Here is a 17848-nt window from a genome sequence, read left to right on the forward strand (position 1 = left end):
CTGCACTGCGCATGTACAGCAGAACATGTGCATGCCGTGCACTGAATACAAGCAACGCGACAGACATCAGTGGAATTTTACCCCATAGTATGTTTCCCTTATATGCACTGCAATTCCCTCACCATATGGACCATCTGCACCATGACAAGCACCATTGGTACTCAATAAATGTTCAGGCCATCTGCATTGCCAAGGCGTTGTTTATGAATGTCTTCACACAAAACCCCACAACATGTGGCTCTTTGGTACGTCACACACGCTGAATACTACAAACAAGTGATCTCATTATAATCAAAAATCCATGTTCAAGATGTGCACATAATGGATCATATGACATAGCAATACAACGCCTGCCCAAACCATACGCAAATAGAAATGCACAGAGCAAAGTGACATACAATAAGATCCAAATGTCAAATGAATTTAAGTATGTATTTGTATACTCATAGCCAAATGGCTTTGTATATACAGCACAATACAAATATGTCATTACAAATAAAACAATGTTTGTATCAGTAAAATAATCAGATAAAATAAAATGACCATCAACAATACATTGGGCCTCATTACAACTATTGCGGAATGGGTTTAACAGCTCCGCTAATGGTGCAGGCGCCGTTAAACCCATTCTGCAATATTATGAGATTCCCTCGCGGGACCCGCGAGGGGACCAGGGAGCTAACAACGGGCCTGTAGTAATCGGCCCGTTGTTAGCTCCCACACCCATTCCCATTGAGCCCTATGCCCTATTACATAGCACGTTCAGAATAATATTCACACTGAACCTCAATACAGCGACACGCTTTAGTGTCACGTGCAACTCCACACAGCATACCAAATGCATACAAATTCTGCATGTGCTATATGTACTTTATATTGTAGAGCCACACCTACTTGCATCCTCATCTGTACATTAAGTGCATGTCCCTGAGTCTGACGCTGAGTGTGGAACTCGTAGCGTGAACTAGCACACACTGCACACATTTTAATACTACACGCTGCATCAGTGGATACTCTATTACACAAATGCCAGCATATAGCGATGAATCGCCCCAAGGCCACAGGCATGCATGCTTTATAGTGTCATTCACCGGGACAATGTCCTTGCATGAAGACAGATAACTGAAGGGGGAGAGGAGGCAGCGCCCACAACTGCGTCTTGTGAGAGGTAAGAAAAACAGCAGGCAGAATGCCTCGACTCACAAAGTTAAAATGGTTTTAGGAAGTCTTAGATAACTGGATCAAAGAAGGATGATGTACCCAGAAAAGGGTATTGTAGAGGAAGAAAGAAATCCATGTCCCCCTTCGATATGGAGGTTCTGTGGCTCTTGCATGCCAAGAAAGATGATCAAATACTCCAGCTCGAGAGGCGACATCAGGCAACCCACAAGTATTCTGACAAACCATAAACATGATTGTGAATTCCTCACTTGTGCATTGTGAGACAAATGCCTCAATGGCCACCTCCACATGCTTATGGACAGATGCCTTTCACATGCCTCGCCAGCATCAATGGGAGATGATCGCATCTAGGATGGATTGTGAGAACATGATGTTGCTCATAGGATTTGCGTGAGGATACATGATCATTTAATATTAGTAGCCCTGTGATGGATAAGGACTTAAAGGGTTGCAGAGGACTGTGCTCAAACATTCACATGCCTCATTTCAGCAGAAAGACAAGGCCATTATATCGAATTTGTCACCAGAAACCTGCAGTCATGGTTGGCTCAATATGTACAGGTTGGGTGTGCATGATGGCACATGCAAATCAATGCAGACATGATCCAAGACTCGTGAACTGTTAAAGAGACTTCAAAATACCATCAGGAATGCCATGCACTAAGACCATGTTTTGGAACCCTTGTTCAGGCAGTTGGGTAACAATGTAACATATCATTACCATCACTGGGCGGATGCATATAAAGTTATTCGTAAAGGCCCTTTCAAGGAATAATAGGCCACATCACCGTACATGTCCTTGTCAGAGTTGACATATGGAGCACTGATGTGCAGCCATTCATGATCCCCACTGTAATCTGTCCCGTAGGTTGCAGGATACCTCCGACTCAGGACAAAGACAGTACAACAGATGTGAAAGGTCCTTCATGATTTAGGACCGGAAGGAAAAACAGCGGGACAATGACCGTTATATTGCAATTATTGATGATGCGATCAAACCACAAAGCAGGTGCCCACAGGCACTATCATCCCCCACACCACTGTCCCCACAAATATTGACAGGTTATGATGATGGGGCATCTGAGACACTGGTAATAAGCATACCAAAATATATGGAATGCACAAGTGAAATAGTGTGGAGTGCCGACCGGCCAAAGAAAAAAATATGTAGTCCAACATGGGTTGTACCAAATGCTGGTGGTTATTGAGTCAACCAACGAGTGCATTCATTCTCCTGGCAAGGTGATGCGCACGGTATGCCCCCACCTGCAACAGATACATGAGGCTATTGTTCAGAATTACATGTGTGCTGGCTAGTCACATCATGAGGCCATTGTGATCAGACAACAACACACAATAGGAGGGTACATTGAGAGCATATTGATGTGGGCAACCGCATCTCTTGCCTCTTTAAAATGTTGTGAGGTCTACATCATTGAGGTGAAAGACTCACCACACTGAGCTGATTGCAATAGGTCATGTGTCCATTCCCATGTAGAAGGTTTTATTTGGCAGAGGTTACAGTGGATGATGCTGTTTACAACAGATCCATGTCTTGTCATTGGAACATGCAGCCGAGTTAATAAAGGCTGCCATGACTGAAAGATATGTATGGTAAGTTGCATGAACATGACAACATGAACACAATACAACTACCAGAATATGCAAGGTCTACCAGTCTCCACAGCCAGAGTAACATTCACAACAAAGGAGACACACTCAGGAGTTGAGGCTGTCATAATGTACCTCCTTGCAAGTTTCATGAGGAGTCGCCAGAAATCCTGGCCCACTGATGTAACATCAACATATGCCCAATAATCCAACAATCAAACAAAATTTGTAAATACAGAATGTGTCAATCAAAGTACACACACCAGAGGTTTGGTGGTAATAGGTGCTAATGTAATCAGTAGACTGAATACATGCATGTGCACTTCACATGTGGCATATATTGCAGCGGACAGCATTAGGGCATATTAAATACAGCGCCAAAAAGGATGGCGTGCAACATCTCTTGTATTTGTATTTTGTTTTTATTTGTATTTATTTAAAGAACGGGCATGTCAATTCATTACAGTCAACACTGACAAGAAAATATTTACATATGGTGGAGGCATGCCCACGAAGGGTGCCTGTACAATATCAAAAAGAACAGAACAACTGGAGAGTCAGTTTATTATGGTGGATACAAGTGGGACATATACTACGGACAAATCAAACAGTAAAAATATATGTATAAACTAGCGGTACAACCCGGAGTTGATATAGCCTTGTGCATGTATTATTGTGTCATATGTTCCTATTATTGAGAAATCACAAAATCGGCAATCTCCCGAAATTGCCTATACTGATAGCACAGGGTTCGGACCTCGTTCCACCCCTGTGCAGGGTGAATGAGTGGGGTTGGTCAAATTTCACCATCGCCAGAACACCCCAGAATGGTATTTCGACCTTGTGTCCTAACTTCCTATTTTTGGAAAAGTCGCAAAACTGTCAATCTCCTAAAATCACCTATTCTGAGAGCACAGGGCGGACACAGCCCTCTGCAGCACGAAAGGGTGTGGTTGGTCAGATTTAGTTATTGCCAGTACACCCCAGACTGCTATGCTGACCTTGGTCCAACATTTCAGCACACCACCTGTTGTGGGACTCGAGCTAACAATCACAAAATCATCAATCTCATGAAATCACCTATACTGATATCTCAGGGCCGAACTCTGCCCTCTTGCGGGCGATTTGGTGGGGTTGGTCAGATTTCACTATCAGCAATAAATCCCAGACTGGTATGCTGACATCGGGCCAAAATGTCACCCCATCAACTGTTATGTGGCTGGAGCCAACCCCTAACATACAAACACACTTTCACAAATATATATTACAGGGCCATTGGTAGCGGTCCTGTAGTTATGGTTAAGTTGTTCGACCCAGAGGAAGAGCACATTTTGGGTGGCTTATAACTTCAGCCCCCCCTGGACAAATTCTCACAAAACATGGCAAAAAAAAGTACATGGCCCTGTTAGATTTACTCTGCGAAGTTTAGTGATGAAGTTTTGTGAAGGGGAGCAAAGTTATAGGAGAGTCGCAAAATGTATGGTCTTTCGCATTGATGCAATGGAAAAAGAAAATCGCTCACGCCTACAGTCCTAACAGCCGACAGATTTTCACCAAATTGACGGCAGGAGTGGCGACTTGGTCCAGAAAGGGTGTTTTTGGAAATTTGGTGTAAATCCCTCCAGTAGTTTACTTGAAAAAGACGAAAAAGTATGTACAAAAAAAATTAGTGCTATCTGGGTTTGGTCAAAGGACTCACTTCCCTGTTTGGTCCGTGGACCACCTCTGATTGGTCAGGAGGGCGGCGTGATGTCCACTGACATTGGACGTGCCTGCTGATTGGATGGTGAAAAGCATGAGGCGCGTCATATTTTGGGAAACGGCCACCATGATGGATTTGCAGACAACCCCCATTGTCCGTGAACATGGAGGTGAAAACATGTTAGAAAACATAACATTGCACTTGTCAAACTAATGAAACAATGTCTGGGGTTGTGAGGGGTGATGAGGATGGGATATGGGCTTGAAAAGCCCAAAAAATGGGTGGCTTTTCAACTCCAATGCCTGCAAACAGTCTGGATGTTTGGGGCAGTCCTGTAATGTTCGCGAACATCTCAGATTCTCGGGGCATTTATGCCTATTTCTGCATTGCAGGGTGGGTGAAAAGCAGTTTCTGGATGGCTTACAACTGTGGCGCCATTGCCTTTGAAAGAAGCTGGACACAGGTTTTCAGAAAGATTATAGACTCACCCTTGAATGTTTGAGCAAAGTCTGAATGGATTTTATCAAGTGGGGGCTAAGTTATATGACTGTTTTATGTACGTACATTTTGACACTTTAAAACAACATTTAACATGCACACATTTGCAGCAAACTCATATAAGGAGCATTGACAAGGACCTGAAAGCATGGTTTTACAAATTTGTCTGTGTTTTATTTTTTTATGGTGTCACAATGTAGGTATAAAAGATAGTGATATACCTTTGGTGACTGAGGTATCACCTGTAGCTATGGCCAGATTGTCCGAGTCAGGGCCTGGTGCCCTGACCCGGACAATCTGTCCACTGGCCATGATCACAAGGGACCAGCAATGGGGTTAATGTGGGCATGGCCGACAGGGCCCAAATATATGGTCATGTTTTTCGAAATTGGGATAGGTTTGAATGGGAAAACAAATCTGCTGTGGGTAAGTTTGAAGTGCTGTATGGGATTGCAGAACATATGCAAAAGGAGGGTCATCAAGAACTTCAAAGCATGGTTTTGCAATTATGTATTGTGTTTATTTTTTTGAAAGCGTGAAAATGTAAGTTCACAACACAGTGATATAACATCGGTGTGTGGGCAATGGGCCTGGCTGTCAGCATGGATTAATGTAATTTGCTTATTGGGGCATGTGGCATGGCCGAAGCAGTGAATGGGGAAGAATATTGTGCTTGCGGTTACAGCTTGAAAGCATGTTTTTGGAAATATGTGTTGTGTTTTATTTTTTCAAAGTGTAAGAATGTAAGTAGAAACACTAGTGACATACATTTGGTGTCTGGGTAGTGGCCCTGGCCCTTGAAAAATGCAAATGTGTACTCTGATTTGCTTATTGGGGAATGCAGCATGGCCGAAGCTCATGCCCCATGGATTTGGAGACTGGCCATGGTTGCAAGCCATGAGCACTGGCCATTGTTTACATTATTAGGGTATAGTGGACACTGAGCTAGGATGCAGGGTAAGTGCAGTGAATAACGGGGGTGGTTTGGTTCGGCTAGGGTCATCGTGGAGCCTTATGCCGTATGTAATTGAACAGTGATTTGCATCCCCAGCTGAAAATGACAGACATAAGTATGTGTTGCAAAAAATATTAAAGGAGGTTTTTAGTTAGTTGTTTCATGCAAATGAAAAGAGGTATCATTATTACCCTATATACAGTGATGTAACACCATGGAACAACTTCTCTTATAAAAACTATGAAATTCACATAAAAAGCTGTGTTAAAGAGATGTTATGTTAAGATGCATCCAAACCTTGGGACTCCTCTCCTCCAGTAGTTTGCCAGTGGCGACCCACATTGACATTCCTTGGGACTTTCTTCCTGGGTTCTCATGAGCACTTTCCCGTCCGTACTGCCCCTTCTATTTATGCACTTCTTTCACTGCACTATACATATGTGCATTTGTAGGAGCACTGCGTACAATTGTGTTTGTTTAAGTATTGGACAAACAGTTGCAAAAGATTTATAGATGATTTTTAAGTGGCAGTTGGTGTGTGGAAGCTTAATCTGTTGATAGGGTTATATGTACAGTTTACGGAAGTGATTGGTGGTTGGATATAGATGGGCTGCCCTGTGCGATTGTGTGCACGTGCCATCCAGGTCGTTTAATGATCCATGGACTGGAAATGGCTCATTGGAGATACAGATTACAAATAAAAAAACTAAACTAAACTAAACTAAACAGATATTTATAAAGGTCCATCGATTATGGTCCTTATTGTATGCTAGAGAAAAGTATTTGGGACAGACAATTGTTTATGTCCTTTTATATTTTTATCTAGTATACAATTGTCCATTTTTCCTATAAGCATAACACAAAATGCTAATGGAAATGTTGGAGAATCTTATTGAGTCTATCTAGTTTACTGAGAAATGTAACTGTTTTGATTTTTTTTAAATCATTTTTTTGCAGGAGAGGTCAGAAAGTAAGGTGGGGAGGGAAATGAGGGAAGAGGCACCAGCCACAAATAAGGAGGGGCAGGTGGAATGGGTGAGATGTTGCCCGGGTGGTAAATCTAAGATAGGGGGCATTGTTTCTCATGCTCTTTGATTACATCTTCAAAAGCACTTCTGAACTGCTCACCCCTGCAGAGTGGTGTGCTACAGTATACACAGAGTACTGTTGTCACTGAAAGATATGGATCGACAGCCTATTTTATCGCTTGCAAGGTAGCTGGTTAGTTGGCAGGATTGTTGTGACCCACAGAAGTAGGCTGTGAAACATCTAAGTATAAACACCACTAACCACTTAGAATCATATTACCCCACAAGAGGTGTGTACTTTCAGCCTGAATACATCAACACCACAGGTGTGAATCTACACTTCTCTCTATCCCATGTTACTTGTGGCCTCTAAAATGATAGCTGTGTGCTGCATATTGTTGAAACATAATCACATAATACCGCCTTGTTATGAATATTGATCTAAGCCCATTCGCATTACAGGGAAAACCGCGTTCGTAATGTTCCGATTTCGCTCGTTGTCGACATCATTTAAAGAATCATCCGCCATTTTGATTTCAACTCTTGTTTCATGTTCTAAAATGGTGGACTGTGTTTTCGACTTGCAGTCCAGCCGAACGACCTTTGAGTTTCGTTAATGTTTAGGCTGACCCGAGAGCAGACTGTTTGATCAATGTAAAGAAACCTTGTGACTCGAATGAACTGCCATCCAAGTGTTGTCTGCGCTCACAAGCGTCATCCTCATATAGACAATAAGACACTGGAAAACAAACCCAGATTGTGTGTTCTGGTTGAACTGCATTTTAGTGACAGCATCATTGTAACTTAATGGACATGTAAACTTGTTTAATCCATTGCACAATATTGTAATATTTGTCATATGAACTGGGCACGAACTCTAGCCAGTAACTTATTAGCTTGGACAGAGGATGGACAATGTTTAAAACAATGCTATAAATATGTCTGTGTTTAGATGTCCAGCTCTCTCACCCCTCACTGTGTCTGCTGGTACACACTGCAAGGTGTTGGGAGCCAGATAGCTATTTGTTTTGCTTTGATACTGTACAGTAATAAATTTTCAACCCGTGATTGGCGTATTTCATTTGTGGTACTAAGCTTCGATATTTCTTTGGTCTTTCAACATGACCTCTATTTTACATCCTATGGTGTTTGGTGGATACAGTTATGAATATGGGAAAACAATGGTCATGACATTAAGGTAGAATTGTTTCATAAGGCAAATATTCACCTAACTCATTGAAGTTCTACCTCGCACATGGTTTCTCTTTTTGGAAGAGACTTGTGCAGCTCATTGCAATGAGATTCTTTTTTAAATAACTGAATACCAGATGGAGTTTCTGCATTAATCTGACATGATCTTTTGCATTTTACCGATTGGAACATGCATATTCCATAGGAGTAAGAGAGCTGCTCTTACTGACTGCTGCATGTGCATTGCTCTGCGTTTAGAATAGTCATGCCCATGAAATAATCGCTATTCTATTCAACTGTGGGCATGTATCCAGTGCAAACCTAGTGATGCACATCATGAAGCGTTACAGACATCCATTACATGGTTTATCTTTGATTTGTGTATTTTGAACCAGAGGTTAATGTCAATTAGAATCTGTGGGGTCCAGCAGGTGGGTAAACCCCTTATGGTTCATGGCCAAGGTTCATGGCAGATCAAAGGGATTGGATGTGTACATGTTCATAATTGTTTGTGATGCCCCCACCCCAAATTCTCTATGTGTGCGGTTTAATTTTTAGCAAAGCACTGGACATCCAGGTCTGAATAAGGATAAGGCATCCCTTCGTTTGGTACCGTCGACATGGATGATTAGTTGTGTGTTGTCTCAATATTGGTAGATGTGGATGCTCTGCCTGAAACATTAGTTCCAAGAGTTTCAAAGTCGAGTTTGAATCTCTTTATTGAATTTGCCCAGTGAGTCCTGACATCTTATTTAAGTGATTTTTGTATCCAGATGAGGGGCAAGGTGTTCATATTTGGGACAGGGGCACATACACGTCACTACAGGAGTCGTGGTCCCTCACTGAAAGAATGTTGGTACTTTTGATAGGGGGATATGTGTGCATCTTACTGGGAAATATTGTTCATCTGTTTAAGTGGGGACGTTGTGCATTGCGCTGAAGCCGTATACAGATCTCAGCAAAGAGAACCTCAGTGTTGGGAATTTGTGCATTATAATAAGTTAATGTGCGCATCTTACTGAGAAATATTGCACATCCCATTGAAGGGGCTTTTGCTTCTCACTAAGTGGACCTCTGTGCATCTCAATGAGGTAGTTAGTGCTTTTCCCATCCTGCCCGTTTGCGGATCTCACTAGCTAACATTACTGCCTCTCTGAGGTTAGGCGTGTTAAGCCGACTGAGCACACATCCAGACTTCACTGAAAGAGCGAGTACCTTTCTCTTGGGGAGATTACATTCCCTACCATGCAAGGAGACCATTTGCATCATATTGGGGTAAATGTGTGCATCAAACTGAGTGTAAAAGTGAATGTTGTTGAAAATTGGTTCTGCATTTCCTTAAACGCAGCATGGCCATTATTCATCCCACTGAGGACAGCATTTTCATATCTCTGGTGTAGTGTAAGCATCAGCACCGTGTGTGCATTCTGTAGCAAAATGTTGATTATCTCTGCATTAATATGCTGGGGTGAATTGAGTTTGAGGGGTTTAAAGATGTAAAACTATTGACTGATTAAGCACAACACATTACACAGCTTTTCACAAATAGACGAGCACCAAATTCGTCTAAGAATTAGATTTCTTAACACTAAGAAACCAATGTTTAAAAGTTGTGGCATAAAACCGAATATAGTATTCAAATAATGCAATGGGGTCTTAGTTCAGTGGGCCAAATTAAGTCTATATGGACGTAGATTGCCTTGGTTTTGCATGCCCCTTTATGGAAACACAGAGATACATGGTCAGGCTGAAACATGAGTGGACCAAATCAGAATGCATGTGGACATTAGGCCGTTTGAGAATCTTACTTCAGGACTTAGAACTTCTATGAGTGCCCAGTTCACCTCATCACACACACATCAAAGATACTAAGCTGACAGCTTTGGAGTGCCCTACAATGATACAAGCACAGAGGTAAGATCAATCTTTGCACGTCTAAGGGTACCTGTGGAGAAAGAAGACAGGTCCATATCCCGCCGTCTGCAAAATGAAAATGACTTGGAGAACAGTTCAATTAAGTGGGAGCGAGTCACACGCCATTTCAAATATGGCTCCACAGAAATGCAATACATTTTCAGGGAATGTAAGGGCAATGAAAAACATGTATCAAACAACCTGAAGAGAAGAATGCTACATTTGTTAGTGAATAATTTTGCTTTTGCCAGCATTTTGGCACATACCATTGTATTGCTTGCAAGCACTGCACTTTATAGAGAGGGTGAAGGAAATAATTTTTTATGAGTCACATTGCTCCACGTCTGAGCCTGACCCACAGCACACTCCATGACACCATATGTACCACTCTTTGCCTGCACAACATGATTGCAGAAAATATTCTCGCATGCATCATACATCAAGGAAAACACACAGCACATTCTGAGACACACCTGCCCACAGCCTCGCTCATGACACCACACATTTGAGTAACATGGCAGCTGAGCAGATGCTTCATAGCACACAAGAACACTTTCGCAGACAAGTGCTGCCTCATCAGATTGGGAAAGGACACAGTGAGGGTGCTCTGGTAGCCACAATATGAAATGGGCTGCATAATATGGAGAAATGAGTAGAAATGATGGTCCAGGAGCCGTGTTCGTCAATGTACTGGTCAAATCTTTTCTAGGAGGCCATTCATTACAGGGAGTGTACTGGAAGGTGGTGTACCAGAGCTGGCAAAATGTAACAAGATAGGGAGTTACACAGTGAGCAGGTACAGATGTCGGGAGGGAGATGAATAGAGGCGGTGTGTGCTATTTTGATTAATTCTTTATTGGTTCATCTCAGTGGGACAGTGTGGCCCCAGTTGTCTGAGGTGGCACGGTCTAATTAAAATTAAGTCATCTAATAAACTATTTTCCTGAGACTGGAGATTGGATTGGCGCATTTCTTGGGCTCATCAAGGGGAGTGTGACTATGTCGGGTGGGTGGTGTTCTTTTAGTGATTAATTCATAACTGCCAATAGGATTTTTTTTTTTTGACAATTAGGATATGTTCATGTTCTGTTTGTGGCTATACAATTCCGAACACGCAAAGGGAGTGGTTGAAGTTGGCTTGTTCTGTTTATCTTCCTGGCCGTCATGTATAAATACATTTTGTGTTTTTCTTGAATGTGGTGCAGTTCTTGTGTAGTGGTTTTTCCCTGCTTTTGGACCTGTGTTGGGAGCGTCACTAGCACCACCGCCTTATTCCACTTCTCTATTGGGTATGCCTTTGGTCAATCCTCATCCTTAAAGTATAAAGCAGCAGTTCTGGATGTCTTAGCAAGTGGTGGTAAAGGAAATCGGCCATGGTTTAAACAAGTCAGGAAGTGGTTGCAGCGTTTCGACATGTAACACTTGTGTTACATTCCACTCACTATCTCTAAGAACAGTACAAATTGAGTTGCTATGGCTATAGGGAATGTTTTTTAAACATGGAAGTTGGACAATAACATTACATTGGCAACAGGGATAGCCTATATGGCCATCATAAACACAATGCATATGGAAAATGACTTATTAATCATGGATAAGCCTTATGCTCAATTTGTTTTTTCTGAAATTGCGATTACGTATGCTGCCTTTTGCCTGCATTGTTTCTTGATTGAAGATTGGCTCTTTAGGCAAATGCCTCCTTTGTACCAATTGTATTGTTCCCCTTTAACATGTTTTATTCCTGTGTGCAGCTTATTCGGTTATCAGACAGAGGAATGTAAACCCTTGTCTGCAAAACAATGGACTAAGAAATTGAATAGAGCACATGCTTTGTGTAAGATTAACATCTTCCTGATGTCACCTTTGCAGTTTGTGAGCCTATATATTACTAGTGTTCTGGCCCGTGTACACAGGCCCAAGTGCAGGTTTTCATTCACACAGTTGGACCACTATCTATCCTAAGCCTATAGCTCCCCCTTTGCAGTGACAACAGGCAAACCTATGCAAACCTGTATATACTAAGGCAACAGTTCCCTCTAGCGAACATTCTGTACATTCGGGCAGCCTCTACTGTGCATGACAGCCTCAGACAAACATACATCTGGAATTTTATTATTGTTAGATGCTTGGCGTAGGGTTTTAAACATTCATTGGTTGATTGACTAAAGATGCCCCTGATTTACGCTGTCTATTTCGCAATCCACTAAATGGGTATGTTATTATATTTTTTCTGAGAATTAGGTTAGGGTGTTTTTCATTGTTCTTTTATAAATTAATGTTTTCCTGTGCACCACTTTTTAATAATATTCAGATTTGAGATGACTAGTTTAGATTTATTGTTAATTTTATATAGGCTGAATGTTACATGTAGAGTTACAGAGAGATACCCCGGGTCATGGCCATGCTCAAGATGTTCAGCTAACATAACATAACATTATTCACCATTGTGTGAATTTATTGTAATTTCTGTTGATTGATACGTGTATGGCTCACAAGGCAAAATGAAGTACAATGAAAAAAGAACATAAGTATTAGCCTACATGCATAATATTGCAAAGTGAATGTGTTGGTGTTGGCCTGACCCTGGCGATGGCTGGCCGCCTTGCTGGTGCTGGTCTGGTCTTCTCCTCCTCTTTGTTATGTTATGTGCATACTTCTAACATGTTGAAAGACTGCAGGCATCAGGGCACGGCGAGTCGAAAGGATAAAACAATAACATTTGAACTCTATTAGCAGGTGGAAAACCAACCTAACGTAGGTTATGGTGCCTTTAGTTGCGCGTTTTATTGAAACAGGAAGGTTTTAAACACCTTCCTGAAACTTAGATAATTCCCTTCTTGCGAAGGGCAAGAGGCAGTTTGTTCCAATACTGTGCTGCTTTGACCGGAAAAGATCTTCTTCGACCTAGTGCTCTATTAGCACAGGCTATATACAGAAGGCCCATGTAAGCTGATCTTAGTAATCTCCGAGGTGGGTAGAAGGAGATTGTTTTTTAAAGTAACTTGGGGCTTCTCCAAATAAACACCTGTGCACTATCGTCATGGCTCTAAATGTAACCCTGTCTTCCACTCTGAGTCAGTGTAGAGCTCTTCTCCCTGATGATATATGTTCTCTATTTTTGATTCCCTTAACTATACGAACTGCCTCATTTTCCATCACTTGGCACCTTTCCACTTCCCTCTTAGTGGCTCCAAGTAAGAGGGCATTGCCATAGTCTAGGCAAGACAAAATGATTGCTCTCGCAATGGTGGCAGCATTTTGTTCGTTAATATAATGTCTTATAGCAAATAGTTAACATGGGCTTCTGAGCCCACTGATGATTCAACCATCATTTGAAGTGTTTTAACATGGGGCATTACCGGGATATTAGCCTCCTTGATAGTGAAAGCTTTATATTCCGCCCCAAGCTTGGATCTGGCCTGTCGTGTTCCGAAGATCATCAGTTTGGACTTTGTATTATTGAGGCACATCCAATGAGGTTGCATCCAGATGTCTATGATGTTATAAACCTCTGCTATTTTAGCGCTATCGATGGTATGGTCTCCCTTAAATTCAAATATTAACTGTGTATCATTGGCGTAATTCGTGAAGAATAAGCCGACGTTTTCTAGGAGCTCACAGAGGCTTCTCATGTAGAGATTAAACAATAAGGGGGACAAACTTGCTCCCTGAGGGACTCCAAAAATAAAGGGGACAGTCTTGGAAAATGTGTCACCCCAGTGTACTCTTGCACTCCTTTCCTTCAGAAATGAGGACAGCCACACCAGAGCTTTTGGGGAGCATCCTGCAATTTTATCTAGCGCTTCCTGTAGAAGCTTATGAGCCATCAGGTCAAAAGCAGCACTGAGGTCAAGTAGCATGAGAATCCCAGTTTTACCTTTGTCTACCAGATCCAACATGTGGGTCTGGAGGTCCAACATGGCAGATTATGTACTGTGAGAGGCCCAGAAACCTGAGAAACTATTATAGCTCCACCTGCACTAGCCGTGATAATGTTATTTCTAGCTTTCTGGATCTTATCAGCGAAAGCTTCTTGAACTTTATCATAGTCTTTGCTGGTGGGTATATGCGGGGGTGAGAGCGTTTTAGGTTTTTCAATCCCTTTAAGTATCTGTAAAATGTTACTGGAAGTATTTGATGCTGCCTCTATTTCTCTGTTATAATAACTTTTCTTTGCTTCTTGAACTACTTTCTTATAGCTATAATCTGAGCATTTCCAGGCTTCTTTATTTTCCTGGGTTGGATTCTGACACCATTTCCTTTCTTTGGCTCGTTTAACCTGTTTGAGTTTGTTTATATCCCTTTTATACCACTTACGGTGGCTATTATTCTTCCTCACCGATTACATTTTCAATGTGGCATTTACATCCACCAAGACCTGCATTTTATTATACTTCTGCAGCATACTCTCACAGTCTTCTTTTTCGTGAAAAGACTGAGATCTTCAGTAAACATGGTTTCAATATCTCAGGGCCTACATTTTGAAATTTCTACTCCAAACCTTTATATGGGAATTCACAGTTTGTTTCATAGAATTATTGAGTTGTATCTCAAAAGTGACCAGGTGGTGGTCTGACCAAATACATGGCTCTGTGACTACTTTTTGGGATTTCAGATTATCAGTGAAAACCCAGTCTTACTGGTTACCTTGAGGGGTTGTGGGTTCATTGATAATTACTAGAAATCCCATAACCTTCATGGTATTTTCCAGTATTAGTGCCTCTTTGTCTCCCAAATTCCCTCTCCATCTGTTCATGTCTCCCACTAACAAGGTGGAGGTGCTGATCAATGTGAGATTGGTTGCTTGGGAGGTGACTTCACGGTCAAAATCCTTGAGACTAGAGACGGTGGCATATATACAACAACAATGTTGAGACCGTCATTAGGAGTATATGTTAATTTCAATTGAATTGTCTCACAGCCCATACATACAAAATTAGCCTTAAATAATTTTAAGGACTCTCTTGCTATAACTGCTATTCCTCCCGCTACTCCACTCTCTCTATTTTAATTATACATTTTATAACCTTCTGGTGCAGCAATTTCACATACTGGACCAATAGGTACATTCACCCAAGTTTCTATAATGCAGAATAGATCTAGGTCCCTCTCCTTAATGAGATCATGGACGTTGTGTGCATGTTTGTTTAGAGACCGCTTGTTTAACAGACCCACTTTTAACATTACTGTATTGCAAGTTCTGGCATGTTCTCCCCCTCTTTCTTACCGGTTTACCTGTGTAGTGCTGCTACTATTTGTCCTGATTAGAGTCCCTCTGCAGTCTGGGTTACTTGCTAGGTCTTTATTAGCCTTGGCCGTAGGGCTCCTGCTAATCTCTCTGCTATGCTCAGTTGGCTGATTTTTTTACCCTTTATTTCTGGATTAATGTGGTGCTCATAGGAAGAGCTAATATTGTTTGAGGCTGTGTGTACATTCGCCGCTGGCATCCCTGCAATTCCAATAACATAGTATAAATGATAGAAAACTTACGTGAAAGGACTCCCCTTACACCTCCTTTCACAGACTGTAGCAGACTGTGCCTGCCCGTGCGCATCGGTGTGTTCGCACCGGGTTTGGAGGGAAATGGATGCCTAGAACTACAGTCCTTCTGGGGATTGTAGTTCTTTTCCTAAGTAGACACGTGCAAAGAGTAACCTCTCTGTTTTTACTCACGTTTAACACAATTTACTAATCAAAAGATTTAATGCTGCACCACAGTTTCAAATCTAGCCAGGTATTTCCCCAACAAAGTGAAGTAAGCACCACAATGCCAAGATTCCAAAAGGTAGACAAGCAATTTAAAATACAATGCTAAAAATACATGATTAATAAAAAACAAATGGTAAACATTTTAAATTCAATTCTAGCCGAGGTCCCTGGCACACTGCTTTTATAATGTAGCAGAATGTGCCTGCCCGTGCGCGTCGGCGCGTTCACGCCGAGTTTGGAGGGAAATGGATGCCTGGAACTACAAGCCTTCTGGGGATTGTAGTTCTTTTCCTAAGTAGACGCGTGCAAAGAGGAACCTCTCTGTTTTTACTTGCGTTTAACACAAAGGACTAATCAAAAGATTTAACACTGCACCACATCTAGCCAGGTGTTTCCCCAACAAAGTGAAGTAAGCACCAGAATGCCAAGATTCCAAAAGGTAGACTAGCAATTGAAAATACAATGCTAAAAATACATGATTAATAAAAAACAAATGGTAACATTTTAATATTCAGTTCTGTTCCTTCTCCTCATGCCCACCACCCCCTGCGCTCTCACGGCCCTGGGCTGATTGGTAGGCCTATGTAGCTCCAGGCGCAGCAAGAACATGTCCACACCAAGGATCCCAGCTCCAAATGGCAACATGGTGTTGGGGAGGGTGTGTGGGCCATGGGTGGGTCTTTTGTATTCCTCTTGTGTGCATTGTTTTCACCTGTGCCCTTATTGCTGTCTCCTCCCTGCTCCTAATGGTGAAATGGTGTTGGGGAGGGTGTGTTGTACATGGGTGGGTCTTTTGTAGGCCTCTTGTGTGCATTGTTTTCACCTGGACTCTTATTGCTGTTTCACGTGTTCTTTTACCTCCAGCATTTGGCCAGGGGTATTTTTGGCAGTATTACCGCCAGTTTTCTGGCGCTAAGAGCGCCAACACTTTACTTGTGATGGCTCTATAATAATTCGTTTGGTGGCTAGCAGTGATTGCGCTGGAGGGATTTGCAGTCGTGATCAGACGGAGCGGTATTGGCGGCGCCAATACCGTTTCCGCCGAATTTAAGGGTTACTGTCCACTCGTGATGAAGCCCCTGGTATTGAGGATCACTTAATTATTCTATTATTCTGCATAAAATAGTTAGGGTACTATGGCAGGCTTGTTTTGCAATGTTGGTATCTGGGGTTTTAGACTGGGAATCATTTTGTCAGGTGTAAGAGACCAGGGACAAATACCCAAAGAGAGACGTATGTTAATTGTTTTGAAGTAAGAGGAGGATGCTGGCGTTGGAAGAGCTTTGTTGTTGTTGAATGCTAGTGCTCTTCTTGAAATATGATAGTATTAGAGGATATGGGCATGGTCATTCATGGAGTGAGAAAATGAACCATTGGGTGTACACCATGAAGGGTGGATGGATTGCCAAGTTGGTTGCTGCGTGATTCTATCATTTCTGGTGGTATTTTGTCATTTAGAAAGTAGTTGATGTCTGTCAAAATGTATTAAAAAAAATGAAAGACACTCAACTGAAAAAAACGAACAAATACATGGATATGTCTTCTCTGTGATTGGAACAGTAAATAGTAGACACTCATTATTGGATGCCAATCTATAGAACAGGTCATTTGCCATGATCATTGTCAGTGGAGAGGCTTTCATGCATTTCTGGATAGTCTGTGGATTTGTGCACAGAATGAAGGATTAATACTATGTGAACACCTTTGAAACAAACCTTCTGTCCGATGCTTTCCTGATAGTTTGTGTGTAGAAGTTTTCTTTTCCCTTAGGGGGTGGCTGTCTCCTTTCTATACAGGATTGAAAGGAGTTAGAATGTAGCCTTGAACCATTTCTTCTCCGAACTGCAAAGTTCAGCTTAGGTTGAGCTGTTGTGAGCAGCCGGGAGCAACGGGTTTAACCTGTTTGATGGTGGTGCAGCATACACATCGACCATGAGGTGCATATTGAAATGTAAATGTATAAGAGCTTAAAAACCCAGACAGAGTAAAACGATGTACTTTGCAAAAACTATGGTCAGCTCTCAAACGTTAAAGCTTTTTAATATGCCCCATTACAAA

The sequence above is a fragment of the Ambystoma mexicanum genome, chromosome 5p (genome assembly GCF_040938575.1).
Source record: "Ambystoma mexicanum isolate Mex_15411 chromosome 5p, UKY_AmexF1_1, whole genome shotgun sequence".
Lineage (NCBI taxonomy): Eukaryota > Metazoa > Chordata > Amphibia > Caudata > Ambystomatidae > Ambystoma > Ambystoma mexicanum.